Source organism: Triticum urartu, chromosome 2, assembly GCF_003073215.2.
Source record: "Triticum urartu cultivar G1812 chromosome 2, Tu2.1, whole genome shotgun sequence".
Lineage (NCBI taxonomy): Eukaryota > Viridiplantae > Streptophyta > Magnoliopsida > Poales > Poaceae > Triticum > Triticum urartu.
This window is the reverse complement of record NC_053023.1, coordinates 618,030,582-618,054,791: the sequence shown is the minus strand read 5'-3', so window position 1 is coordinate 618,054,791 and position 24,210 is coordinate 618,030,582.

Below are 24,210 nucleotides of genomic sequence, written 5' to 3'. Positions count from 1 at the left end.
GGTCACTGGAAGCGGAACTACCCCAAGTGATTGGCAGATAAGAAGGATGGCAAAGTGAACATAAGTATATTTGATATACATGTTATTGATGTATACTTTACTAGTGTTTATAGCAACCCCTCAGTATTTGATACTAGTTCAGTTGCTAAGATTAGTAACTCGAAACGGGAGTTGCAGAATAAACAGAGACTAGTTAAGGGTGAAGTGACGATGTGTGTTGGAAGTGGTTCCAAAATTGATATGATCATCATCGCACACTCCCTATACTTTCGGGATTAGTGTTGAACCTGAATAAGTGTTATTTGGAGTTTGCGTTGAGCATGAATATGATTTGATCATGTTTATTGTAATACGGTTATTCATTTAAGTGAGAGAATAAATTGTTATTCTGTTTACATGAATAAAACCTTATATGGTTACACACCCAATGAAAATAGTTCATTGGATCTCGATCGTAGTGATACACATAATCATAATATTGAAACCAAAAGATGCAAAGTTAATAATGATAGTGCAACTTATTTGTGGCACTGCCGTTTAGGTCATATTGGTGTAAAGCGCATGAAGAAACTCCATGCTGATGGGTTTTTGGAATCACTTGATTATGAATCAGTTGATGCTTGCGAACCATGCCTCATGGGCAAGATGACTAAAACGCCGTTCTCCGGAACTATGGAGCGAGCAACTGACTTACTGGAAATAATACATACTGATGTATGAGATTCGATGAGTGTTAAGGCTCGTGGCGGGTATCATTATTTTCTGACCTTCACAGATGATTTGAGCAGATATGGGTATATCTACTTAATGAAACACAAGTCTGAAATATTTGAAAAGTCCAAAGAATTTCATAGTGAAGTGGAGAATCATCGTAACAAGAAAATAAAAGTTTCTACGATATGATCGCAGAGGTAAAATATTTGAGTTACGAGTTTGGCCTTCAGTTAAAACAATGTGAAATAGTTTCACTACTCACGCCACCTGGAACACCACAGCATAATGGTGTGTCCGAACATCATAACCGTACTTTATTAGATATGGTGCGATCTATGATGTCTCTTACGATCTACCACTATCGTTTTGGGGTTATGCATTAAAGACAGCTGCATTCACGTTTAAAAGGGCACCATCTAAGTCCGTTGAGACGACACAATCTGAATTGTGGTTTGGCAAGAAACCAAAGTTGCCGTTTCTTAAAGTTTGGGGTTGTGATGCTTATATGAAAAAGTTTCATCCTGATAAGCTCAAACCCAAATCGGAGAAATATGTCTTCATAGGATACCCAAAGGAGACTGTTGGGTACACCTTCTATCACAGATCCGAAGGCAAATTATTCATTGCTGAGAATGGATCCTTTCTAGAGAAGGAGTTTCTCTCGAAATAAGTGAGTGGGAGGAAAGTAGAACTTGATGAGGTAATTGTACCTACTCCCTTATTGGAAAGTAGTTCATCACAGAAATCTGATCCTGTGACTACTAGACCGATTAGTGAGGAAGCTAATGATGATGATCATGTAACTTCAGATCAAGTTACTACTGAACCTCGTAGGTAAACCAGAGTGAGATCCGCACCAGAGTGGTACAGTAATCCAGTTCTGGAGGTCATGTTACTTGACCATGACGAGCCTACGAACTATGAGGAAGCGATGATGAGCCCAGATTCCACGAAATGGCTTGAGGCCATGAAATCTGAGATGAGATCCATGTATGAGAACAAAGTATGGACTTTGATTGACTTGCCCAATGATCGACGAGCCATTGAGATTAAATGGATCTTCAAGAGGAAGACGGACGCCGATAGTAGTGTTACTATCTACAAAGCTAGAATTGTCGCAAAAAGGTTTTCAACAAGTTCAAGGTGTTGACTACGATGAGAGTTTCTCACTCGTATCTATGCTTAAATCTGTCCGAATCATGTTAGCAATTGCCGCATTTTATGAAATCCAGCAAATGGATAAACAAAACTGCATTCCTTAACGGATTTATTAAAGAGTTGTATATGATACAACCAGAAGGTTTTGTCAATCCTAAAGGTGCTAACAAAATGTGCAAGCTCCAGCGATCCATCTATGGAATGGTGCAAGCATCTCGGAGTTGGAATATGCGCTTTGATGAGATGATCAAAGCATATAGTTTTATACAGACTTGCGGTGAAGCCTGTATTTACAAGAAAGTGAGTGGGAGCACTACAACATTTCTGATAAGTATATGTGAATGACATATTGTTGATCGGAAATAATGTAGAATTATTCTGCAAAGCATAAATGAGTGTTTTCAAAGAAGTTTTTCAAAGAAAGACCTCGGTGAAGCTGCTTACATATTAAGCATCAAGATCTATAGAGATAGATCAAGACGCTTGATAAGTTTTTTCAATGAGTACATACCTTGACAATATTTTGAAGTAGTTCAAAAATGGAACAGTCAAAGAAAGAGTTATTGGCTGTGTTACAAGGTGTGAAATTGAGTAAGACTCAAAGCCCGACCACGGCAGAAGATAGAAAGAGAATGAAAGTCATTCCCTATGCCTCAGCCATAGGTTCTATAAAGTATGCCATGCTGTGTACCAGATCTATTGTATACCCTACACTATGTTAAGCAAGGGAGTACAATAGTGATCTAAGAGTAGATCACTGGACAGCGGTCAAAATTATCCTTAGTGGAATAAGGAAATATTTCTCAATTATGGAGGTGACAAAAGGTTCGTCGTAAAAAGTTACGTTGATGCAAGTTTTGACACAGATCTCGATGACTCTAAGTCTCGATCTAGATACATATTGAAAGTGGGAGCAATTAGCTAGAGTAGCTCCGTGCAGAGCATTGTAGACATAGAATTCGCAAAATACTTACGGATCTGTATGTGACAGACCCGTTGACTAAAATTATCTCACAAGCAAAACATGATCACACCTTAGTACTCTTTGGGTGTTAATCACATAAACGATGTGAACTAGATTACTGACTCTAGTAAACCCTTTGGTTATAGGTCACATGACGATGTGAACTATGGGTGTTAATCACATGGCGATGTGAACTATTAGTGTTGAATCACATGGCGATGTGAACTAGATTATTGGCTCTAGTGCAAGTGGGAGACTGAAGGAAATATGCCCTAGAGGCAATAATAAAGTTATTATTTATTTCCTTATATCATGATAAATGTTTATTATTCATGCTAGAATTGTATTAACCGGAAACATAATCCATGTGTGAATACATAGACAAATAGAGTGTCACTAGTATGCCTCTACTTGACTAGCTTGTTAATCGAAGATGGTTATGTTTCCTAACCATAAACAAAAGAGTTGTTATTTGATTAACGGGATCACATCATTAGAAGAATGATGTGATTGACATGACCCATTCCATTAGCTTAGCACCCGATCGTTTAGTACGTTGCTATTCCTTTCTTCATGACTTATACATGTTCCTATGACTATGAGATTATGCAACTCCCGTTTGCCGGAGGAACACTTTGTGTGCTACCAAACGTCACACCGTAACTGGGTGATTATAAAGGAGCTCTACAGGTGTCTCCAAAGGTACATGTTGGGTTGGCGTATTTCGAGATTAGGATTTGTCACTCCGATTGTCGGAGAGGTATCTCTGGGCCCTCTCGGTAATGCACATCACTTAAGCCTTGCAAGCATTGCAACTAATGAGTTAGTTGTACGATGATGTATTGCGGAACGAGTAAAGAGACTTGCTGGTAACGAGATTGAACTAGGTATTGAGATACTGACGATCGAATCTCGGGCAAGTAACATACCGATGACAAAGGGAACAACGTATGTTGTTATGCGGTCTGACCAATAAAGATCTTCGTAGAATATGTGGGAGCCAATATGAGCATCCAGGTTCCGCTATTGGTTATTGACCGGAAACGTGTCTCGGTCATGTCTAAATTGTTCTCGAACCCGTAGGGTCCGCACGCTTAAGGTTTCGATGACATTTATATTATGAGTTTATGAGTTTTGATGTACCGAAGGAGTTCGGAGTCCTGGATGAGATCAGGGACATGACGAGGAGTCTCGAAATGGTTGAGACATAAAGATCGATATATTGGATGACTATATTCGGACATTGGAAAGGTTCCGAGTGATTCGGGTATTTTTTGGAGTACCGGAGAGTTATGGGAATACGTATTGGGCCTTATTGGGCCATACGGGAAAGAAGGAAAAGGGCCTCAAGGGTGGCCGCACCCCTCCCCTTAGTCTGGTCCGAATTGGACTAGGGAAGGGGGCGCCCCCTTCCTTCCTTCTCCTTTTCCCTTCCTCTTTTCCTATTCCATATGGGAGGTGGAATCCTACTAGGACTAGGGAGTCCTAGTAGGACTCCACACCTGGCGCGCCTCTCCTAGGGCCGGCCTCCTCCCCCCTTGATCCTTTATATACGGGGGCAGGGGGGCACCTCTAGACACACAAGTTGATCTTCGTGATCGTTCTCTTAGCCGTGTGCGGTGCCCCCCTCCACCATAATCCTCGATAATATTGTAGCGGTGCTTAGGCGAACCCTGCGACGATAGAACATCAAGATCGTCACCACGCCGTTGTGCTGACGGAACTCTTCCCCGACACTTTGCTGGATCGGAGTCCGGCGATCGTCATCGAGCTGAACGTGTGCTAGAACTCGGAGGTGTCGTAGTTTCGGTGCTTGATCGGTCGGGCCGTGAAGACGTACGACTACATCAACCGCGTTGTCATAACGCTTCCGCTGTCGGTCTACGAGGGTACGTAGGCAACACTCTCCCCTCTCATTGCTATGCATCACCATGATCTTGCGTGTGCGTAGGAATTTTTTTTGAAATTACTACGTTCCCCAACAGCTGTAGCCAGACTCGCAACGCCAGAATCGGACTCCTCCTCAGACTCCACCTCCGCCTCCTCAGAAGCGGACTCCTCCTCTGAATCCATTTCCTTGCCAACAAACGCATGTGCCTTGCCAGATGAGCTCTTCTTGTGTGATGAAGACTTTGAGGAGGACTTGGAAGAAGACTTTGAGTATTTCTTCTTCTTCTTGTCGTCAGAATCATACTCCTTGCTCTTCTTTTTCTTCTTGTTCTCATTGTCCCACTGCGGACACTCGGAGATGTAGTGGCCAGGTTTCTTGCACTTGTGGCATGTTCTCTTCTTGTAGTCATGAGCAGAAGCTTCATCATTCCTTGAGCTTGATCGTGAGGACTTTCTGAAGCCTTTCTTCTTGGTGAATTTTTGGAACTTCTTCACAAGCATAGCAAGCTCCTTTCCAATGTCTTCAGGATCATCAGAACTGCTGTCAGACTCTTCTTCAGATGAGGAGACAGCTTTTGCCATCAAGGTACGAGTTCGCCCATAGTTGGGACCGTAGATGTCTCTTTTCTCAGAAAGCTGAAACTCGTGTGTGTTGAGCCTCTCAAGTATGTCAGACGGATCGAGTGTTTTGAAGTCAGGACTTTCTTGAATCATCAGGGCTAGGGTGTCAAACGAGCTATCAAGTGATCTCAGGAGTGTCTTGACAACTTCATGCTTGGTGATCTCAGTGGCGCTGTCGGTGTCAAAACCGGCGGATCTCGGGTAGGGGGTCCCGAACTGTGCGTCTAGGCCGGATGGTAACAGGAGGCAAGGGACACGAAGTTTTGCCCAGGTTCGGGCCCTCTTGATGGAGGTAAAACCCTACGTCCTGCTTGATTAATATTGATGATATGGGTAGTACAAGAGTAGATCTACCACGAGATCGGAGAGGCTAAACCCTAGAAGCTAGCCTATGGTATGATTGTTGTTGTGTATGTTGTCCTACGGACGAAAACCCTCCGGTTTACATAGACACCGGAGAGGGTTAGGGTTACACAAAGTCGGTTACAATGGTAGGAGTCTGTATCGCCAAGCTTCCCTTCCACGCCAAGGAAAGTCCCTTCCGGACACGGGACGGAGTCTTCAATCTTGTATCTTCATAGTCCAGGAGTCCGGCTGAAGGTATAGTCCGGCCATCCGGACACCCCCTAATCAAGGACTCCCTCAGTAGCCCCTGAACCAGGCTTCAATGACGACGAGTCTGGCGCACAGATTGTCTTCGGCATTGCAAGGCGGGTTCCTCCTCCAAGTACTTCATAGAAGATTTTGAACATAAAGATAGTGTCCGGCTCTGCAAAATAAGTTTCCACATATTTCCATAGAGAGAATAATATTTACACAAATCTAATCTGCTGACGTATTCCGTAGTGTGACACACCACAGCCAAGCCTTTATCCGAGTCATTTCATTATCCCACCTCAGCGCGTCATGCGAGGCGGTTTCCTTGGCACGTCTTGTTAAAGCAGAGATCGTGTCCCCTTATTCCGGGATTCTCATCAATACGGGCGTGGGTAACCCAACCGCGCCATTGATTACAGCGCTTGAGATAAGTGAGTTTTACCAGGCTGGTGGGGACACGTAGTTGCGTCCACCCATATAAGGGGATAAGGATCCACCTTTTCACCTACGCCTTCGTCCTCCCTTGCTTATCCATTCTCACGCACTCGATCTCCAGCGCCCAAGTCCGCACTCCCCACCTCAACCTTCTCTAGCCATGTCCGGAGCGGGAGGCAAGTGGATGGTCTCCTCCATCACGGAGGGACACATCAAAAAACTGAGGAAGGCCGGATACTTGTCTAACGACATTGCGTACCGGCTTTCCAAAAAGGGGCAGCTCATCCCCACTCCTAGGCCCCATGAGAAGGTGGTGTTCCTCCCCCATTTCCTCCACGGACTGGGCTTCCCTCTTCACCCATTTGTCCGGGGGCTCATGTTCTACTATGGCCTGGATTTCCACGATCTGGCCCCGAACTTTGTCCTCAACATCTCGGCGTTTATCGTCGTGTGCGAGGCTTTTCTCCGCATCCGCCCCCATTTCAGCCTATGGCTCAAGACTTTCAATGTCAAGCCGAAGGTGGTGTGCGGCAACCAGGCAGAGTGCGGAGGCGCCATGGTGGGCAAGATGGCCAACGTCTTATGGCTAGAGGGCTCCTTTGTGGAGACCCTGGAGGGATGGCAATCGGGGTGGTTTTACATCACCGAGCCGCGCGACCCCGAATGGGTCGCAACCCCCGAGTTTAGATCCGGACCCCCTACATGGCTTACCTCCTGGAAGGAGACGGGCCTGTCGTGGGGTAAAAAAGGAGAGCTGACCGGACTCCAAACATGCGTCCAAACCCTGGTGGACAAGAAGCTCAAACTTGTCAACGTAGTCCAGGTTATGCTCATCCGCCTGATCCTCCTGTGTCAACAACGGGCTTTCAACCTGTGGGAGTTCGACCCAGCGCGGCACCAAACTCTAAGCAGGCTCTTCGACATGATGTACGAAGATGCGTGGAAGGTGCTTTTCAAGGGTGCCGAGGCCCCCGCATCCGCTACCAAGGATCGCGGATTCAGTACGCATCGTCACGCTCATGCAGTAAGCTGTTTTTTCCTTTTACAGGGTATCAGTTTTTCATAGTTTGACTCCATGCGGGATCTAAGCTCCCTTACCTTTGATAGGATTGGCAGGTGACGTCCGGACAGATCAATTGTCCGGCTCCTTTGCCCGAAGGCCCAGTGGACGCTCGCTTGGCAAAGCTGCTGGTTCCAGCACCCTACGTGGTGCCGGAGAAGAAGGCCGCGAAAAAGGCCACGGGGACTCGAAAGAGTGCCCGGCGCCAGGAGGTGTCGGATCCATCATCCGACGGTTCCGAGGCGCATTCCTCCCGTGAAGACGAGGAGGAATAAGAAGAGACCTCTCCCCCTCCAGCGGGAGGAGAGAAGAAAAGGAAGGCCGCCCTCTCTGGGGAGGCCGGAGGGTCCAAGAAGGGGAAAACCCTTCCTCCGGACTACTCCACCGACGCCGACGATGGCGGAGAGGAGTGGACGCCCAGGGCCAAGCCCCTGGCAAAATCGTAAGTATTCGGATACCAGAGTAATTCATAGTATTCATTTATTGCACAGCTTTCCCTTATGTCGAATATGTTTATGCAGCCCACCCAAAGACCGGCTCAACGCGTCGTCGAGCGGCTCACTGGACTTGTCGGATGTGAACTCGCTTCCGACGGCTTCCTCCCCCCGCCCTACGGACGACACCGAAGTGTTGTCCCAACAGGTTCCAAGTCGGGAGGAGGTGGTCCTGGAGGCGCCGCAAGGCGACCTCCCGGACTCCAGGAGTAAAGGGGATGAAAACCCCCAGGGCTCCAAGTCCGGCTCTAGGCCGAACACCGCTCCGGAACCTTCAAAGGTTCCAGAGTCCAATGGGGGACCTCCTTCCAAGAGGAGCAAGCCCACCGTGCCGGTGACCCCCGTCCAACCGGAGGCGCCGGACAATCTGTTGGAGGCGCTCCAAGGCGCCTCCATCGACGAGGAGCACTGCACCATTATGAGTGCGGTGGTCCAGAAGGTTCAGTCCGCCAAGAGCGGACTGACTGAAGCTTGTACTAGCCTTTTAACAGGCTTTGAGGTAAGTAAAGAATGTGTAAATAATATTACCGCATAGACAGTAGCCCCTGATGCTCTGTTTGGCGTTCGGGAAGAAAAGCCGAATTGAGGATCAAATAAAATTCGCAGGAGTCTAACAAAAAGGAGTCAATATGTGTATGCAGGCTTCTCTGCTTGTGTCCGCCGCACTGACTGCGGAAGTGGACACGCTAAAGCAGAGCCTCGAGCGGTCCGAGCAAGAGCTCGGGCGTGCCAAGAAGCAGCTCGAGGACAATGAAGGTGAGAAATACCTTGTTTAAATATATATATATATATATATAAAGATGCAATTGCAAAAAATGACAGGATTATCGTGGCTATTATAGGGGCCACGTCTGAGGTGGCGACCCTTAAGAAAGCGTTGGTCGAGGTCGAGAAGAGGGCGGCCACGGAGCGCACCGAGCGGGAGAAGTATGAGGCCGAGGTTGGCAAGGTACGGCAAGAGCTCCAGGCTCTCATGGAAAAACATGAGAGTTTGGAGCTTAACTCAAAGACGCGAGCGTCCGAGCTCGCGGTGGCTATTGAAAATGCCAAGTCTGCCAAGGCCGAATCCCAGAAGACCCTCCAGGAGTTGGATGAGGTGAAGAAGATAGCGGTGGGTAAGGCATTCTTTATGCAAAGCAAACACATAAACGTGAGTTACTTGCTACTTACCCGAATCCGGAGCTCTCTAGGAGCGTTCGCAGATCTTCCCCGGAGTGTGTCCGATGCCGCCGCATTCTATCGAGCCGAGGAGGGCAGCTCGACAGAGAAGGTGTTCTGGTCTCAGTATGCTGAGGCCGGACACCCCGTGCCCCTGAGCGACCAGCTGAAGCAACTGGTCGAGCTCCACAAGGCGGCCGAACAGGCCATGAAGGGCCTCATAGTTCGGCTGTGGCCTGGAGGGGCTCTGCCTGGGAGCTATTTCGGGCTGGTGCGGCGGCTGGTGGAGGCCTGTCCAAGGCTCGAAGTCATCAAGAGCTCCATCTGCATTGAAGGTGCCCGTAGGGCCCTTGCCCGTGCTAAGGTGCATTGGGGCAAGCTGGATGCTGAGAAGCTTGTGAAGGACGGGCCACCGCAGGGAAAAGAGCATCGTAAGCCCGAGAATTATTATAAGGATGTTCTGAAGGGTGCCTGCCTTGTGGCGGATGAATGTTCTAGGGATGTAATTTTTGAGTGAAACTTGCTCGTTTTGTCCTGTGCGCTGAAAACTTGTTCATATGCGCTAAGCAATGCTGTTTGGAATTTAAAATATTACCTTCCGTGTGGCTGTTTATCAATTCTGAGAGATGGCAAGTCGTCGGCTTCTGCCCCCGTGCCGCTAGTGCTGGGGTGTTCGGGGATAAACCTGAGCGCTCTTTTCCCATGTTTGGGTCCTTCGAGGGAGGCGCTCAGCCCAATGAACAAGGCAATCGGACTATAATGCGTGAACACTCTCACTTAGCCATAGAATTCTATAATTTTAAATTTCGGTGAAGCCCCTGGTATTCGGAAGACCGAGTTCGGGGCGCTATCCACGCCTTGGCCGGACAGAGCCGGCTCCTCGCTCTAAGCGGCATAAGTCTTTAGGGACTCGAAAAACCTCTCGAACAGTGACTGATACGTCTCCAACGTATCTATAATTTTTGATTGCTCCATGCTACTTTATCTACTGTTTTGGACTATATTGGGCTTTATTTTCCACTTTTATATTATTTTTGGGACTAACCTATTAACCGGAGGCCCAGCCCAGAATTGCTGTTTTTTGCCTATTTCAGTATTTCGAGGAAACAGAATATCAAACGGAGTCCAAACGGAATGAAACCTTCGGGAACGTGATCTTCTCACCGAACGTGATCTAGGAGACTTGGACCCTACTCCAAGAAGTTTCCGGGGAGGTCACGAGGGTGGAGGGCGCGCGCCCCCTGGGCGCGCCCCCCTGCCTAGTGGACCCCTCGGAGCTCCACCGACGTGCTCCTTCCTCCTATATATACCTACGTACCCCCATTAGACCAGAGAGGGAGCCTAAAACCTAATTCCACCACCGCAACTTCCTGTGTCCACGAGATCCCATCTTGGGGCCTGTTCCGGAGCTCCGCCGGAGAGGGCATCCGTCACGGAGGGCTTCTACATCAACACCATAGCCCTTCCGATGAAGTGTGAGAAGTTTACTTCAGACCTTCGGGTCATAGCTAGTAGCTAGATGGCTTCTTCTCTCTTTTTGATCTCAATACAATGTTCTCCCCTCTCTCGTGGGGAGATCTATTCGATGTAATCTTCTTTTTGCCGGTGTGTTTGTTGAGACGCGATGATTGTGGGTTTATGATCCAACTTATCTATGAATATATTTTGAATCTTCTCTGAATTCTTTTGTATGATTGAGTTATCTTTGCAAGTCTCTTCGAATTATCCGTTTGGTTTGGCCAACTAGATTGGTAAGTTCTTGCAATGGGAGAAGTGCCTTAGCTTTGGGTTCATCTTGCGGTGTCCTTAACTCAGTGACAGAAGAGTTGCAAGGCACGTATTGTATTGTTGCCATCGAGGATAACAAGATGGGGTTATTTATCATATCGCAATGAATTATTCCTCTACATCATGTCATCTTGCTTAAGGCGTTACTTCTGTTTTTAAACTAATACTCTAGATGCATGCTGGATAGCGGTCGATGAGTGGAGTAATAGTAAGTAGATGCAGGCAGGAGTCGGTCTAACTTGTCACGGACGTGATGCCTATATACATGATCATACCTAGATAACCTCATAACTATGCTCAATTCTATCAATTGCTCAACAGTAATTTGTTCACCCACCGTAGAATATCTTTGCTCTTGAGAGAAGCCACTAGTGAAACCTATGGCCCCCGGGTCTATTCTCATCATATCAATCTCCATTACTTTATTTTACTTGTTTTGCTTTTACTTTTCACTTTGCATCTTTATACCAAAAATACCAAAAATATTATCTCTATCAGATCTCACTCTCGTAAGTGACCGTGAAGGGATTGACAACCCCTAAGCGTTGGTTGCGAGTTGCTACCGTTTTGTGCAGGTACGAGGGACTTGCGCGTGACCTCCTACTGGATTGATACCTTGATTCTCAAAAACTGAGGGAAATACTTACGCTACTGTGCTGCATCACCCCCTCCTCTTCGGGGAAAACCAACGCTAGCTCGAGACGTAGCAAGAAGGATTTTTGGCGCCGTTGCCGGGGAGGCCTACGCCAAGTCAAGTCAAGATTTACTCTCCTATCAACGAGCCATTTCTGGCGCTGTTGCCGGGGAAGCCTACGCAAAAATCAACATACCAAGTACCCATCACAATCTCTATCTCTCGCATTACATTATTTGCCATTTGCCTCTCGTTTTCCTCTCCCCCACTTCACCCTTGCCGTTTTATTATCTCTCTCTTTCCCTTTGCCTTTTATTTGCTCGTGTGTTAGTTTGCTTGCTTGTTCGTCACGATGGCCTTACCTAATTTTGGTGATCTTCACCTTAAAAGGCTAGAAGATATCGAAAACAATGTCAGGAAGTTTATGGTCTTGCAATTTGAGGATAATAATTTCTTTAGAAACGAGCTTAAGGAACAAAAGAGTTTTATGAGTTATATGAATAAAGAGCTCGATGATATGTCCAAAGAATTTGATGGTGTAAGAGCCCAAATTGCTCATCTTGAAAAAATGACCGCTGAAATTTCGGATATGCAAGCCACCTTAGTCAATAAGATGGCCGCTAAACCGAATAACTATGAAAATCAAGATGAAGATCTAAAAGTTATTGATGTGTACCCTATTAAATCTTTGTTTTGCAATATGAATCTTGATGAATCTGATTATGATCTTCCCTTACCTAGAAGGCGTTCTAAGAATTCTGAGTTTTTAGATCCTGATGATGAAATTGATAAAAAAGGGACTGAAAGAAATAAAAATCTAGATATTGCTAAACCCACTATTTTGGATCTCAAGGAATTTAATTATGAAAATTGCTCTTTAATTGATTGTATTTCCTTGTTGCAATCCGTGTTAAATTCTCCTCATGCTTATAGTCGAAATAAGGCCTTTACCGAACACATTGTTGACGCCTTAATGCAATCTTATGAAGAAAAGCTTGAGTTGAAAGTTTCTATCCCTAGAAAACTCCATGATGAGTGGGAACCTACAATTAAGATTAAAATTAAAAATTATGAGTTTCATGCTTTGTGTGATTTGGGTGCTAGTGTCTCTACTATCCCCAAAGCTTTGTGTGATTTGCTAGATTTCCGTGACTTTGATGATTGCTCTCTAAACTTTCATCTTGTGTATTCCACTATTAAAAAGCCTATGGGAAGAATTAATTATGTTCTTATTGTTGCAAATAGGAATTATGTGCCCGTAGATTTTATCGTTCTTGATATAGATTGCAATCCTTCATGTCCTATTATTCTTGGTAGACCTTTCCTTAGAACGATTGGTGCAATTATTGATATGAAGGAAGGGAATATTAAATTCCAATTTCCCTTAAAGAAGGGCATGGAACACTTTCCTAGAAAGAAAATAAAATTACCATATTAATCTATCATGAGAGCCACTTATGGATTGCCTACCAAAGATGGCAATACCTGGATCTATCCTTGCTTTTATGCCTAGCTAGGGGTGTTAAACGATAGCGCTTGTTGGGAGGCAACCCAATTTTATTTTGTGTTTTTTGTTTTTGGTTCTGTTTAGGAATAAATAATCCATCTAGATTCTGTTTAGATGTGGTTTTATCTTTTAATTAGTGTTTGTGCCAAGTTAAACCTATTAGATCTTCTTGGAAGATAGTTATTTGATCTTGCTGTAATTTCCAGAATCTTTACGCTCAGTGCCCGAATTGTAAAAAATCACCAGAACGTGATAAAATAGTGATTCCAATTGCTGCTGATCAATAAACAAATTGCCCAGGTCGTCTAATTTTGGTAGAATTTTTTGGGTTCCAGAAGTTTGCGTTAGTAACAGATTACTACAGACTGTTCTGTTTTTGACAGATTCTGTTTTGCGTGTGTTGTTTGCTTATTTTGATGAATCTATGGCTAGTAAAATAGTTTATAAACCATAGAGAAGTTGGAATAAAGTAGGTTTAACACCAATACAAATAAAGAACAGTTCACTACAGTACCTTAAAGTAGTCTTTTGTTTTCTTTCTCTAACGGAGCTCACAAGATTTCTATTGAGTTTTGTGTTGTGAAGTTTTCAAGTTTTGGGTGAATTCTTTTGATGGATTATGGAACAAGGAGTGGCAAGAGCCTAAGATTGGGGATGCCCATGGCACCCCCAAGATAATCCAAGGACACCAAAAATTCAAAGCTTGGGGATGCCCCAGAAGGCATCCCCTCTTTCGTCCACTTCCATCGGTAATTTACTTGGAGCTATATTTTTATTCACCACATGATATGTGTTTTGCTTGGAGCGTCTTGTACTATTTGTGTCTTTGCTTGTTAGTCTACCAAAATCATCCTTGCTGTACACACCTTTTGAGAGAGCCATGCATGAATTGAAATTTGTTAGAATACTCTATGTGCTTCACTTATATGTTTTTGAGCGTGATAATTTTTGCTCTAGTGCTTCACTTAGATCTTTTAGAGCACGGTGGTGGTTTGTTTTAAAGAAACTTGATCTCTCATGCTTCACTTAGATTATTTTGAGAGTCGTTAATAGCATGGTAATTTGCTTAATGTTAATATACTTGGTATTCAAGATATGTGAAACTTTCTTTTTAGTGGGTTGAATACTAAGATAAGTTTGATGCTTGATAATTGTTTTGAGATATGGAGGTGATAATATCATAGTTGTGCTAGTTGAGTAGTTGTGAATTTGAGAAATACTTGCGTTGAAGTTAGCAAGTCCCGTAGCATGCACGTATGGTTAAAGTTGTGTAACAAATTAGAAACATGAAGTGTACCTGGCTTGTGCATCCTCATGAGTGGCGGTCGGGGACGAGCGATGGTCTTTTCCTACCAATCTATCCCCCTAGGAGCATGCGCGTAGTACTTGATTTTTGATGACTTCTAAATTTTTGCAATAAGTATATGAGTTCTTTTGACTAATGTTGAGTCCATGGATTATACGCACTTTTACCTTTCCGCCATTTGCTAGCCTCTTTGGTACCGTGCATTGCCCTTTCTCACATTGAGAGTTGGTGCAAACTTCGCCGGTGCATCCAAACCCCATGATATGATACGCTCTTTCACACATAAACCTGCCTATATCTTCCTCAAAACAGTCACCATACCTACCTATCATGGCATTTCCATAGCCATTCCAAGATATATTGCCATGCAACTTCCATCATCATCATCATCATGACATGCTTTACTTTTGTCATATTGCCATTGCATGATCTTGTAGTTGACATCGTATTTGTGGCAAAGCCACCATGCATTATTTTTCATACATGTCACTCTTGATTCATTGCACCATCCCGGTACACCGCCGGAGGCATTCATATAGAGTCCTATCTTGTTCTAGTATCGAGTTGTAATCATTATGTTGTAATCAATAGAAGTGTGATGATCATCATTATTAGAGCATTGCCCAATCAAAAAAAAAGAGAAAGGCCAAAAAGAAAAAAAAGAAAGGCCCAAAAAAAAGAAGGAGAAAATAAAAAGGGCAATGCTACTATCTCTTTTTCCACACTTGTGCTTCAAAGTAGCACCTTGTTCTTCATGTAGTGAGTCTCATATATTGTGCTTCAAAGTAGCAACATGATTTTCATATAGTGAGTCTCATAAGTTGTCTTGTTCATACTAGTGGGAATTTTTCATTATAGAACTTGGCTTGTATATTCCAACGGTGGGCTTCCTCAAAATGCCCTAGGTCTTCATGAGCAAGCAAGTTGGATGCACACCCACTAGTTTTCTTTTGTTGAGCATTCTTAGCTCTAGTGCATCCGTTGCATGGCAATCCCTACTCCTTGCATTAACATCAATTGATGGGCATCTCCATAGCTCATTGATTAGCCTCGTTGATGTGAGACTTTATCCTTTTTTGTCTTCTCCACACAATCCCCATCATCATATTCTATACCACCCATAGTGCTATGTCCATGGCTCGCGCTCATGTATTGCGTGAAGGTTGAAAAAGTTTGAGATTATTTGAGTATGAAACAATTGCTTGACTTGTCATCGGGGGTATAGAAGTTGGGAAAATCTTTGTGTGACGAAATGAAGCATAGCCTAACTATATGATTTTGTAGGGATGAACTTCCTTTGGCCATGTTATTTTGAGATGACATAATTGTTTGATTAGTATGCTTGAAGTATTATCATTTTTATGTCAATATGAACTTTTGTCTTGAACCTTTCGGATCTGAATATTCATACCATGATTAAGAAGATTTACATTGAAATTATGCCAAAGTATCACTCCGCATCAAAAATTCTCTTTTTATCATTTACCTACTCGAGGACGAGCAGGAATTAAGCTTGGGGATGCCTGATACGTCTCCAACGTATCTATAATTTTTGATTGCTCCATGCTACTTTATCTACTGTTTTGGACTATATTGTTTTGACTATATTGGGCTTATTTTCCCACTTTTATTATTTTTGGACTAACCTATTAACCGGAGGCCCAGCCCAGATGTTGTTTTTTGCCTATTTTCAGTATTCGAGAAACAGAATATCAAAGGAGTCCAAATGGAATGAACCTTGGGAACGTGATCTCTCCGAACGTGATCCAGGACTTGGACCCTACTCCAAGAAGTTTCCGGGAGGTTCACGAGGGTGGAGGCGCCGAGGGTGGAGGGCGCCCCCCCTGGGCGCGCCCCCTGCCTCGTGGGCCCCTCGGAGCTCCACCGACGTGCTCCTTCCTCCTATATATACCTACGTACCCCCATTAGACCAGAGAGGGAGCCTAAAACCTAATTCCACTGCCGCAACTTCCTGTATCCACGAGATCCCATCTTGGGGCCTGTTCCGGAGCTCCGCCGGAGAGGGCATCCATCACGGAGGGCTTCTACATCAACACCATAGCCCTTCCGATGAAGTGTGAGAAGTTTACTTCAGACCTTCGGGTCCATAGCTAGTAGCTAGATGGCTTCTTCTCTCTTTTTGGATCTCAATACAATGTTCTCCCCCTCTCTCGTGGAGATCTATTCGATGTAATCTTCTTTTTGCGGTGTGTTTGTTGAGATCGATGAATTGTGGGTTTATGATCCAACTTATCTATGAATAATATTTGAATCTTCTCTGAATTCTTTTATGTATGATTGAGTTATCTTTGCAAGTCTCTTCGAATTATCCGTTTGGTTTGGCCAACTAGATTGGTAGTTCTTGCAATGGGAGAAGTGCTTAGCTTTGGGTTCAATCTTGCGGTGTCCTTACTCAGTGACAGAAAGAGTTGCAAGGCACGTATTGTATTGTTGCCATCGAGGATAACAAGATGGGGTATTTATCATATCGCATGAATTTATTCCTCTACATCATGTCATCTTGCTTAAGGCGTTACTCTGTTTTTAACTTAATACTCTAGATGCATGCTGGATAGCGGTCGATGAGTGGAGTAATAGTAGTAGATGCAGGCAGGAGTCGGTCTACTTGTCACGGACGTGATGCCTATATACATGATCATACCTAGATAACCTCATAACTATGCTCAACTCTATCAATTGCTCAACAGTAATTTGTTCACCCACCGTAGAATATCTTTGCTCTTGAGAGAAGCCACTAGTGAAACCTATGGCCCCCGGGTCTATTCTCATCATATCAATCTCCATTACTTTATCTTACTTGTTTTTCTTTTACTTTTCACTTTGCATCTTTATACCAAAAATACCAAAAATATTATCTCTATCAGATCTCACTCTCGTAAGTGACCGTGAAGGGATTGACAACCCCTAAGCGTTGGTTGTGAGTTGCTACCATTTTGTGCAGGTACGAGGGACTTGCACGTGACCTCCTACTGGATTGATACCTTGATTCTCAAAAACTGAGGGAAATACTTACGCTACTGTGCTGCATCACCCCCTCCTCTTCGGGGAAAACCAACGCTAGCTCGAGACGTAGCAGCGACCAACTCTCGCTTCATCATGACAGTCAGTTTTAGCTTTCTCCACTGAGGTGCTCGACCCAGCTCAACTGGGCACAATCGCAGTGGTTCTCCTAGTGCTACCTTAGCCGATATAGCGGAACGTAAGGCACCAAAACATAGGAGCCGGGCAAACCCAACTATTGACACAAGACATGATTCAGAGCCGATGCATATAATGCTATAAGTTCGGGGTGCCGCACTTGTTAAAGTGTTCGGACTTCTCACACCATATTGAGGGGTACTAAAGCCCCTGGCGTATTTAGGCCGTACCAAAGTGTACGGGTGCAATATGTCGTTAAGGAACATATATATATATATATATATAAGAGTAATGCAAAAATAGACAAAAGCTATGCACTGTTTATTAAAGAGGGATGCGATCAAAGCAGAACGATACGAATAATGCGATAAGCAAAAGGTTGGACTATGTAACATGTCCGTTCCAGGGGCAAGCTGTGGAATAGTATGCGAAACAGGTATACTGCTCGTGATAGAGACCACCTGGGAGTTCCGTAATGCGGCGTGGCTTGTCTGCTTCCCTGGTCCTTGCATCGTTTGTGCGGCAATTGAACTGCCGAACAGGCCTTCCGAAGTGTGGAGTCCTGAAAGTAAGAGAAAATTAAAAAATCGACAGCCCCTGGTGCGGTTTAAGCCATGTTTCGGGCGTGCCGTGATGGTGCCCCTTCCCCTGTACCCATGGTATTTCTAGAGCGTAGTTATGTACGCGAAGTACTGGTGTCGCATTTTTGCGAGGGCTGGGGTTGGGGCCGCATTGCTACGCCTGCTCGGATCGTGCCAGGCGGTCTTGTTGTAGGTTACTCCGGGCGCGCTTGACGGTGTCCGGTCGTTTAATGGCCGGACTTGAGAACTGCCTGGAGAGGCTGCTTTGTACTTCCGCTGCAAGGGCCGCCATGTGCTCCTCCGTTCGGATGGAGCGTTTGGTGTTTCCATTGACCGTAATTACTCCTCGAGGGCCTGGAATCTTGAGCTTAAGGTATGCGTAGTGCGGTACCGCATTGAACTTGGCGAATGCGGTTCGCCCGAGCAGTGCGTGATAGCCACTGCGGAATGGGACTATGTCGAAGATTAACTCCTCGCTTCGGAAATTATCCGGAGATCCGAAGACCACTTCAAGTGTGACTGAGCCTGTACAGTTGGCCTCTACACCTGGTATTACGCCTTTAAAGGTCGTTTTGGTGGGCTTAATCCTCGAGGGATCTATGCCCATTTTCCGCACGGTATCCTGGTAAAGCAAGTTCAGGCTACTGCAGCCGTCCATAAGGACTCTAGTGAGATGAAATCCGTCAATAATTGGGTCTAGAACCAATGCGGCGAATCTGCCATGACGGATGCTAGTGGGATGGTCTCTTCGATCAAAGGTGATCGGGCAGGAGGACCATGGGTTGAACTTTGGGGCGACTGGCTCTACCGCGTATACGTCCCTTAACGCGCGCTTCCGCTCCCTTTTGGGGATGTGGGTTGCGTATATCATGTTCACCGTCCGCACTTGTGGGGGAAAACCCTTCTGTCCACTGTTGTTCGGCGGCCGGGGCTCCTCGTCGTCATCGCTATGCAGCCCCTTGTCTTCATTTTCGGCGTTTAACTTGCCTGCCTGCTTGAACACCCAACAATCCCTGTTGGTGTGATTGGCTGGCTTTTCAGGGGTGCCATGTATCTGACACAAGCGATTGAGTATTCGGTCCAAACTGGACGGGCCCCTAGGATTCCTTTTGAATGGCTTTTTCTGCTGACCGGATTTAGAGCCTCTGAATCCGGCATTAACTGCCGTATCCTCAGTATTGTCGCCGTTAATGTGGCGCTTCTGCTTGTTGCGACGCGACCTGCCACTACTGTCCCTGGTATCCGAATTACCAGGGTTCTTGGTCATATTGTTGCTACGAGCAAGCCAGCTGTCTTCTCCCGCACAAAAGCGGGTCATGAGTGTCGTGAGTGCTGCCATAGACTTCGGCTTTTCCTGTCCAAGGTGCCGGGCAAGCCACTCGTCACGGATATTGTGCTTGAAGGCTGCTAGGGCCTCAGCGTCCGGACAGTCGACTATTTGATTTTTCTTTGTTAGGAACCATGTCCAGAATTGCCTGGCCGATTCCTCTAGCTGCTGAATTACGTGACTTAGGTCATCGGCGTCTGGGGGTCGCACATAAGTGCCCTGGAAATTGTCGAGGAATGCGGCTTCCAGGTTCTCCCAACAACTGATTGATCCTGTTGGCAAGCTGTTAAGCCAATGCCGAGCTGGTCCTTTAAGCTTGAGTGGGAGGTATTTGATGGCGTGGAAATCATCGCCACGGGCCATGTGGATATGAAGGAGATAATCCTCGATCCATACCGCAGGATCTATTGTGCCATCATATGATTCGATATTTACGGGTTTGAAACCCTCGGGGATTTGATGATCCGTTATTTCGTCTGTGAAGCATAGTGGGTGTGCGGCGCCTCTGTACTGGGCTATATCACGACGTAGCTCCAATGAGTTTTGTCTACTGTGTTCGGCCCTGCCGAATTTGTGGCCGGCGTGACGGTTACCGTCTCAAGCCGTGGGGCGCCCACGCGATCCGTAGATCGATCTTGTTTGCCTTGCCTTGTCCTCCAACATATCTCGTAAGTCCGGCGCATATTCCCGTGCCTTGGTACGGGGTGCGGCTTGAGTGGAGGGCCGGGAAGCCTCTCTGTCGCGGCCATGAGGTGGTCGGTCGGCCGCATCAAGTGCTTCCTCCTCTAATCGGGGTAGCAACCTGCGCTTTGGGTAGCTCTTGGAGGGGCGTTCGAGTTTATGCTCTTCGGCCGCAAGGACTTCAGTCCATCTGTCGACTAGCAAATCTTGATCAGCTCTAAGCTGTTGCTGTTTTTTCTTGAGGCTTCTTGCCGTGGCCATAAGCCTGCGTTGAAAACGCTCTTGCTCGATGGGATCCTCTGGCACGACGAATTCGTCGTCGTCGAGGCTTGCCTCGTCTTCGGAGGGAGGCATATAATTATCGTCCTCGACCTCTCTGTCTGCCGCTCTCTCATGAGGACTGGTTTCTCCATCCTCCTGTGCTAAATCTTGCTGGAGGGGGTTTTCTTCGGCACTTTCCGGAGTATTATTGTCTCCCGTGCTGGAATCACCGTGTTTGTTTTGGCGGGATTTTGAGCGGCGCCGCTGACGCCGGCGCTTAGGCTGTTTCTTGGAGGGGTCATCCTCCGTTGTTCCATCGCCATCTCCTTCTTTTGGGGTGTCCACCATGTATATGTCATATGACGAGATGGCTTTCCAGGGCCTGATAGGCGTTGGTTCTTCATTGTCTCCTTCATCGACATCCATACCGTCCATGTCTTCGGAGTCGAAGTCGAGTATGTCGGTTAAGTTGTCGACAGTGTCTACAAAGTGGGTGGTGGGTGGGCTTTGAATTTCTTCATCGTCCGAATCCCAACCTTGCTGACCGTAGTCCGGCCAGGGCTCTCCTGATAAAGAGAGAGACTTCAGTGTCTTCAGAATATCGCCGAAAGGCGAGTGCTGAAAGATGTCCGCGGCAGTAAACTCCATAATCGGCGCCCAATCGGATTCGATCGGCAGGGGCGCGGAGGGTTCGGAGTCCAGAGAGGAGTCCGGCTCCTTGGAGTCACGAGTCTCGCAGAGTGCGGGGCTGGTGTTCCGCTCGATCGCCGTTGGGATCGCAGCCCCCGAGGCGATGTCCAACCACCCATCCTCGATCGGCGCAGTTGGCTCTGAATTAAGGGTCGAAGCCGATGCGGGTGCGGCCTCCAGGGCACTGTTCGGCGGCAGAGCTAGATCATGCTCGTTGTGACAGTGCGGCGCGCTCGGCAGTGGCTCGAATCCGTCGAAGATCAAGTCCCCGCGGATGTCAGCCGTGTAGTTTAAACTTCCAAATCTGACCTGACGGCCAGGGGCATAGCTTTCGATCTACTCCAGATGGCCAAGTGAATTGGCCCGCAGTGCGAAGCCGCCGAAGACGAAGATCTGTCCAGGGAGGAAGGTCTCACCCTGGACTGCATCACCATTGATGATCGTAGGAGCCATCAAGCCTGACGGCGACGACACAGAGGAACTCTCAATGAAAGCACCAATGTCGGTGTCAAAACCGGCGGATCTCGGGTAGGGGGTCCAGAACTGTGCGTCTAGGCCGGATGGTAACAGGAGGCAAGGGACACAAAGTTTTACCCAGGTTCGGGCCCTCCTGATGGAGGTAAAACCCTACGTCCTGCTTGATTAATATTGATGATATGGGTAGTACAAGAGTAGATCTACCACGAGATCGGAGAGGCTAAACCCTAGAAGCTAGCCTATGGTATGATTGTTGTTGTGTATGTTGTCCTACGGACTAAAACCCTACGGTTTATATAGACACCGAAGAGGGTTAGGATTACACAAAGTCGGTTACAATGGTAGGAGATCTACATATCCATATCGCCAAGCTTGCCTTCCACGCCAAGGAAAATCCCTTCCAGACACGGGACGGAGTCTTCAATCTTGTATCTTCATAGTCCAGGAGTCCGGCTGAAGGTATAGTCCGGCCATCCGGACACCCCCTAATCCAGGACTCCCTCAGGCGCCGAGGGCTTGAAGCTCATTTGTGATGTCAGTGAGTCGATCAAACGTGAGCTGAACATTCTCATTGTCATTTCTCTTGAAGCGGATGAAGAGGTTACGAAGGACACTGATTCTCTGATCTCTCTGGGTTGAGACGCCTTCGTTGACCTTGGAGAGCCAGTCCCAGACTAGTTTAGATGTTTCCAAAGCAATCACACGGCCATACTGTCCTTTGGTCAGATGACCACAGATGATGTTCTTGGCAGTGGAGTCCAGTTGAACGAACTTCTTGACATCAGCAGCGGTGACACCTTCACCAGCCTTGGGAACGCCATTCTTGACGACATACCATAGGTCGACATCAATGGCTTCAAAATGCATGCGCATCTTATTCTTCCAGTAGGGATATTCAGTTCCATCGAAGACTGGGCATGCAGCGGAGACTTTGATTATTCCTGCAGTCGACATAGCTAAAACTCCAGGTGGTTAAACCGAATCACACAGAACAAGGAAGTACCTCGCTCTGATACCAATTGAAAGAGCTAGTGATCGACTAGAGGGGGGTGAATAGGCGGTTTTTATGAAAGTCTTCAAAACATGGAAGTTTCGAAGACAAACGATAGAAATAAACCTATTACCATGCAGCGGAAGGTAGACTACACTAGGCAAACCATAGTCAAGTATTCAATGGAGTGAAAGCACAATGACTAATAGCAGCTAGGCAGTAAATATCAGGTAGGAAGATATTGTGAAGCCAATCAGAACAAGCAGTCACTCAGTGAAGACAAAAAATAAAGCAATCATACAATGACTTCACAAGGACCAACAGTAAGTAAAGGGAAGGGAAGGATGAAACCAGTGACTCGTTGAAGACAATGATTTGTTGGACCAGTTCCAGTTGCTGTGAAAACTGTACGTCTGGTTAGGTAGGCTGAGATTCAACTCAGAAGACCTCCTCTTCACCTTATTCCCCTTGAGCTAAGGACACCCGGTCCTCGCCTAATCACTCTGGTAAGTCTTCAAGGTAGACTTCCAAACCTTCACAGACTTCGTTCACCGGCGATCCACAATGAATCTTGGATGCTCAGAACGCGACGCCTAACCGGCTGGAGGATTCACAGTCCTCAAGTGTAATAAGTCTTCAGATCACACAGACAGGAAGACTTAAGTGATGCCTAACACTCTTTGGCTCTGGGTGTTTAGGGCTTTATCCTCGCAAGGAATTCTCTCTTAAAGGCTTCGAGGTGGGTTGCTCTCAAACGATAAAAGCCGTGCACTAACTCTGAGAAGCCAACCGTTTATGGTTGTAGGGGGTGGACTATTTATAGCCACTAGGCAACCCGACCTGATTTGTCCGAAATGACCCTTGGTCACTAAGGAACTGACACGTGTTCCAACGGTCAGATTTCAAACACACACGACAACTTTACTTGAGCTACAAGCAAAGCTGACTTATCCAACTCTGAACAAGATTTGCTCTCATAGTCTTCACTCGAAGACATAGGATTTTGGTTAAGCATCACTTCAGTCATTCTGACTGGTTCACTTGGACCCCACTTAACAGTACGGTGGTTCCTATGACTCGACAAAGAAGAAAAAGAACGACGAAATAACTAAGTCTTCGCGCTCCATAGTCTTCATGCGATGTCTTCTCTTGTCATAGTCTTCAATGTGAATGTCTTCACATACCACCTTTGAATTCAATGTCTTCTTACATTTTTAGGGGTCATCTCTGGTAGTAAAACCGAATCAATGAGGGACTTCTACCTGTGTTATCCTGCAATTCTCACAAACACATTAGTCCCTCAACTAGGTTTGTCGTCAATACTCCAAAACAACCTAGGGGTGGCACTAGATGCACTTACAAAGCCTACGATGGAATTACTCACGCACGGCGGTGAGCATCATGAAATTGGTGATGGAGGATGGTTGATGATGACGATGGCGACGGATTCCCCTCTCCGGAGCCCCGAACGGACTCCGTTCAGCCCTCCCGAGAGGTTTTAGGGCTTGGCGGCGGCTCCGTATCGTAAAACGTGATGATTTCTTCTCTCTGATTTTTTTCTTCTCGAAACTCAATATATGGAGGGGGAGTTGGAGTCGGAGAGGCAACAGGGGGCCCACGAGGTAGGGGGCGCGCCCCCCATCCTCGTGAAGAGACGGGGCCCCCTGGCCTTCATCTTTGGCAGGTATTTTTCTTATTTTCTGAAAAGTGACTCCGT